At 36.1% G+C, this 6,317-nt stretch overlaps 1 non-coding gene across 1 annotated transcript; it reads left to right on the top strand.

The window, feature by feature from the left end:
• The first annotated feature begins 334 nt into the window (after positions 1 to 334).
• Positions 335 to 438, top strand: LOC112753039 (small nucleolar RNA R71). Its single transcript, XR_003177441.1, has one exon. It is a non-coding gene; the product is annotated as a small nucleolar RNA R71 (small nucleolar RNA).
• Positions 439 to 6,317: the final 5,879 nt, after the last annotated feature.

Here is a 6,317-nt window from a genome sequence, read left to right as displayed (position 1 = left end):
TGAAGCTTCTTTGGTACTGACTGTTGCTGCTTGCATTCCAGACAGACTCTGAGAAATCATATTTACTTGCTGAGTCAATATTTTGTTCTGAGCCAATATGGCATTCAGAGTATCAATCTCAAGAACTCCTTTCTTCTGACTTGTCCCATTATTCACAAGATTCCTTTCAGAGGTGTACATGAATTGGTTATTTACAACCATTTCAATGAGTTCCTGAGCTTCTGCAGGTGTCTTCTTCAGATGAAGAGATCCTCCAGCAGAGCTGTCCAATGACATCTTGGACAGTTCAGACAGACCATCATAGAAGATACCTATGATGCTCCATTCTGAAAGCATGTCAGATGGACACCTTCTGATCAATTGCTTGTATCTTTCCCAAGCTTCATAGAGGGATTCACCTGCCTTCTGTTTGAAGGTTTGGACTTCCACTCTAAGCTTGCTCAATTTTTGAGGTGGAAAGAACTTTGCCAAGAAGGCATTGACTAGCTTTTCCCAAGAGTTCAGGCTTTCTTTAGGTTGTGAATCCAACCATGTTCTAGCTCTGTCTCTTACAGCAAAGGGAAAAAGCATAAGTCTATAGACCTCGGGATCAACCCCATTGGTCTTGACAGTGTTACAGATTTGTAAGAATTCAGCTAAGAACTAATGAGGATCTTCCAATGGAAGTCCATGAAACTTGCAATTCTGTTGCATTAGAGAAACTAATTGAGGCTTAAGCTCAAAGTTGTTTGCTCCAATGGCAAGGATTGAGATGCTTCTCCCATAGAAGTCGGGAGTAGGTGCAGTAAAGTCACCAAGCACCTTCCTTGCATTGTTGGCATTGTTGTTGTTTTCGGCTGCCATGGCTTCTTCTTGTTTGAAAGTTTCTATTAGGTCCTCTATAGAGAGTTGTACTTTAGCTTCTTTTAGCTTTCTCTTCAAGGTCCTTTTAGGTTCAGGATCAGCTTCAACAAGAATGCCTATGTCCTTGCTCCTGCTCATATGAAAAGAGAGGAGAAGAAAATATGGAATTCTCTATGTCACAGTATAGAGATTCCTTGAGGTGTCAGAGGAAAATAAAAATAGAAGGATGAGGTAGAGAAGAGAGAATTCGAACTTATCAAGAGGGACAGAGTTTGAATTGCTGATAATGGAGAAGTGTTAGTCCTTTAAATAGAAGGATTTGAGAAGAGGGGAAGAATTTTCAAAATTAAAGTAAAAATATTTTGAAATAATTAAAAGAAATTTTGAAAATTTGGTAAATGATTTTCGAAAACTAAGATTGGGAAAGAAATTAAGTGATTTTTGGAAAAGATTTTGAAATTAGAAATCAAAAAGATATGATTGAAAATTAATTTTGAAAAAGATGTGATTGAAAAGATATGATTGAGAAGATATGATTGAGAATCAAATTAAAAAGAGAAATTTTTTTTTTAAATTAAAGTTGATTACTTGACTAACAGGAAATTAAAAGATATGATTCTAGAATTAAAATTTGATCCTTTCTTAATAGGCAAGTAACAACTTGAAATTTTTGAATTAAATCATTAATTGTAGCAAGGATTTAAAAAAAATGGAAAGAAATTGATTTTGAAAAGATATGATTGAAGATATATGATTTGAAAAAGATTTGATTTTGAAAAATTATGAATATTTGAAAAAGATTTGAATTAAAAATAAAATCTTCCCTCTAGTGTCCTCCTGGTGTTAAACGCCCAGAATGGCATCCATTCTGGTGTTTAACGCCAGTTTTTCTTCCTCACTGGGCGTTTTGAACGCCCAGCTTTTTCTCTGTAATTCCTCTGCTGCATATTCTAAATCTTCAATTCTCTGTATTATTGACTTGAAAAGACATGGTTGGAAAACTAAGATTAAACAAATAATGCATGCAGGACATCAAAATTAGAAGTTTGTATACTAAGGACTATAACAATTTGAAAATGCATATGAGAAACAACAAAAGACACAAAACAAGAGAATTTAAAGATCAGAGTAAGGAAATCATCAAGAACAACTTGAAGATCAATGAAGAACATAATGCATGTAATTTTCAAAAATTAGTAGAATGCAATTGACACCAAACTTAAGTTTAGACACTAGACTCAAACAAGAAACAAAAAATGTTTTTGGTTTTATGATTTTATAAAAAAAAAATTTGTAATTTTTTTTTCAAAAATTAGGTGGAAAAAAAATAAGGACTTCAAAATTCTTAATGAGAATTCCAGGAATTATGCAATGTTAGTCTAAAACTCCGGTCCAGGAATTAGACATGGCTTACTAGCCAGCCAAGCTTTCAACGAAAGCTTCGGTCCAAAATACTAGACATGGCCAATGGCCAGCCAAGCTTTAGCAGATCATTACTTTCAACAGCAAGATTGATAGAAATCAACAAGCTCTTGTGATGATAAGTTGAAACCTCGGTCCAAAAGTTTAGACATGGTTTCACAACCAGCCAGACTTTAACAAATCATCATGAAACTCTAGAATTCATTCTTAAAAGTTCTGAAGAACAATATAGAAATACAATTTTTTTTGAATTTTTTTTTCGAAAAAATAAAAAGCAAAAAGCTTAAACATAAATTAAAATTACCTAATCTAAGCAACAAGATGAACCGTCAGTTGTCCGAACTCGAACAATCCCCGGCAACGGCGCCAAAAACTTGGTGCACGAAATTGTGATCATCAATAGCGCCAACAACTTGGTACGCACAATTGTAATCTCAACTCTTTGTCACAACTCCGCACAACTAACCAGCAAGTGCATTGGGTCGTCTAAGTAATAAACCTCACGTGAATAAGGGTCGATCCCATGGAGATTGTCAGCTTGAAGCACGCTATGGTCATCTTGTAAATCTCAGTCAGGCGGATTCAAATGGTTATGGAGTTTAAGATAATTAAAAGATAAATAAAACATAAAATAAGATAGAGATACTTATGTAATTCATTGGTGAGAATTTCAGATAAGCGTATGAAGATGCTTTGTTCCTCCTAAACTTCTGCTTTCCTATTACCTTCTTCCAATCATTCATACTCCTTTCCATGGCAAGCTTATGTTGGGTTTCACCGTTGTCAATGGCTACCTCCCGTTCTCTCAGTGAAAATGGTCCAAATGCGCTGTCACCGCACGACTAATCATCTGTCGGTTCTCGATCATGTTGGAATAGGATCCATTGATCCTTTTGCGTCTGTCACTACGCCCAGCACTCGCGAGCTTGAAGCTCATCACAGTCATCCCTTCCCAGATCCTACTCGGAATACCACAGACAAGGTTTAGACTTTTCGGATCTCAGGAATGGCCGCCAATAATTCTAGCCTATAACACAAAGACTCTGATCTCATGGAATGGAAGGCTCGGTTGTCAGGCGAGGCAACCATGCATCGTGAACCAGGAGGCTAAGAGATACACACTCAATCGAAGGTAGAACGGAGGTGGTTGTCAGGCATGCGTTCATAGGTTGAGAATGGTGATGAGTGTCACGGATCATCACATTCATCAGGTTGAAGTGCGAGTGAATATCTTGGAATAAGAATAAGCTTGAATTGAATAGAAAAACAATAGTACTTTGCATTAATTCATGAAGAACAGCAGAGCTCCACACCTTAATCTATGGTGTGTAGAAACTCCACCGTTGAAAATACAAAAGTGATAATGGAGGTCCAGGCATGGCCGAATGGCCAGCCTCCCCAAAGAGGGTTCAATCATCAAAACATGATTAAAAGATGATTCAAGGATGAAAATACAATAGTAAAAGGTCCTATTTATAGAAAACTAGTAGCCTAAGGTTACAGAATCAAGTAATTAATGCAGAAATCTTCTTCCGAGCCCACTTGGTGTGTGCTTGGGCTGAGCACTGAAGCTTTCACATGTAGAGACTTTTCTTGGAGTTAAACGCCAACTTTTGTGCCAGTTTGGGCGTTTAACTCCAGCTTTTATGCCAGTTCTGGCGTTTTGACGCCAGAATTTTTATGCTGAATTGAAACGCCAGTTTGGACCATCAAATCTCGGGCAAAGTATGGACTATTATATATTTCTGGAAAGCCCAAGATGTCTACTTTCCAACTCAATTGAAAGCACACCAATTGGGCTTCTGTAGCTCCAGAAAATCCACTTTGAGTGCAGGAAGGTCAGAATCCAACAACATCTGCAGTCCTTTTTCAGCCTTTGAATAAGATTTTTGCTCAGGTCCCTCAATTTCAGCCAGAAAATACCTAAAATCATAGAAAAACACACAAAATCATAGTAAAGTCCAGAAATATGATTTTTATTTAAAAACCAATAAAAATGTAATAAAAACTAACTAAAACATACTAAAAACAAATGCCAAAAAGCGTATAAATTATCCGCTCATCACGGATCCGGCAGCGTAAGGTAGAAACGGCAACAGCAGCACAAGGCAGAGATAGCTCTAGAGGTGCAGGAAGCGGCGGTGGCGACTTCTCTCTCCATTGTCGCCTTCTCCATCATTCTCTTCTTCCTCCTTCGATGGCGGATCTCCCTTTCTCTCGTTCTCTTCGTCATTCTCCATGTCCCTCCCCATCACCGTGTTCACTTTTTTTAGCACAATGTAGAACCCTAGACCTAGCCCCTTTCCTTGCTCGTTCTCGTTTGAGAAATACTTCTATTATTTTCTGATAAGTTGGATTCGTTTTATTTCAAAATTGGTGGAAAACTGGAAACTGGGAAGCAAAGCTAAATTATGTACCAATTATAAGATTTATTTCCAAGAGAGGTATTAAAAATTTTAGGCAACACTTAGGAGACGAAGTTTGAAATAAATTTAAAGACAACACTTATAAAATGTAACATATTGACTTTATAATAATTGTCTTATATATTTGATAGAGCAACACTTGTTAAGTGTCTTTTAATTTATCTAAGACATCACTTATAATATGTTGATTAAAAATATGTTGTAATAAATCTATTTACTAGCAATTAGTATAAAGTGTTGTCTATTTTTATTTTAGACAACTCTTTTAAAATGTTGTCTTGAAAATATGTTGCAATAGATGAAAAATGTGGTAGTGTGACAAGGAAGAAGTTTGAACTTTGAAGAACAGTGAGTTAAGGTAGGTTCGTTGCAGCGTGTTAGTGATAAACACAGTAACTCTCTCTTGTTTACAATGTTGGTAGTTTGGAAATTTTGCAGTCTAAAAACTCTTTGTGTGACGTGAGCCTTAGTGTAGGTGGACCGAAATCCACACGAAGAAAAAAAATAGTTATCCAAAAAAATGGTTCAATGAATTATTATGGGTTTTAAAAATGAATTGTATTTACGTAAACCCCATTAAATTAGTAAATAATTAGTCAATTAATTAGTTTTTAATAAAAAAAATTAGAAATATGAATATTATATTAAATTATGATAAAACTCATCAAAACGAGAATTTAGCCTAAAATTGGATCGAACGGACCAAACCAGTTGAACCGGATCCAAATCGGGCCCGTGGGCCCACCGGCCCAGCACACTTAAATGAGGCACTGTTTCTTTCTTCTCCCATTACAGCAAGAACGCTGAAAGCAATTAAACAGGGGAGAAGAAGAAAAGAAACCCTCGACCCTTACGGTAATTTCAAAACGTCGTAACTCTTCCGTCCGAGTTCCGATCGCCGCACCGTTTGTGGCCACGTGACTACCGCGTCAAGCTCTACATTTATACTAGAACAATTTCATAGGTAAGCCATTAATTACTCTCAGCCACTCCTTTCCCCCAATTTTTGAAAATATTGTAGGGCTGTTGAATTTCTTTACTTTTTGATGTTTTTGGATCTAATTAGCTTGAGAAAAACGTTCACTCTTCCTTATATGAAGCTTGGGTAAGGTGAGGATATCATAATTCCATTTTAATTTTACTGAATTTGAGCTTTGGGTATTAAATTGGGTATATATGTGTTATGAATGTGTATTAGGTTGTGAATAAATAATTGGAGCTTGAAATTGTGGATATTGGAACTTGGAGGAAGCTGAGCCTAGAGTTTATTGAATTTTTGGGGGCTGTGTTTGTTTAGTGAGTTTCCTTAATCACTACGAGGAAACCGGCCAATGTATGGTTTAGGTTTCTTGCATTTAATATATAATGTTTTGTGAAAACTTAGGCTAGATGACCATAGAATAGGTTGGAATGTATGTGTATATAATTATTGCTTAGTATCTTGTTAACTAGTTGGTTTTGGTTTGGTGTTTATTAACTAATTGGTGAATTGATAAGTTTGTTGATTAAAGATTTGAGGATGTAAATTTATGGTTGATGATGTTTGATGATTAGTGGTGATTTGATGAATTTGTTGACGATTTGAAGTATAATTATTGAGGTGATTGTTATGGTGATGAGGAATGG

Source organism: Arachis hypogaea, chromosome 15 (assembly GCF_003086295.3).
Source record: "Arachis hypogaea cultivar Tifrunner chromosome 15, arahy.Tifrunner.gnm2.J5K5, whole genome shotgun sequence".
Classification (NCBI taxonomy): domain Eukaryota; kingdom Viridiplantae; phylum Streptophyta; class Magnoliopsida; order Fabales; family Fabaceae; genus Arachis; species Arachis hypogaea.
The sequence above is the reverse complement of the archived record's forward strand: the minus strand, read 5'-3'. Positions and strand labels throughout refer to the sequence as shown.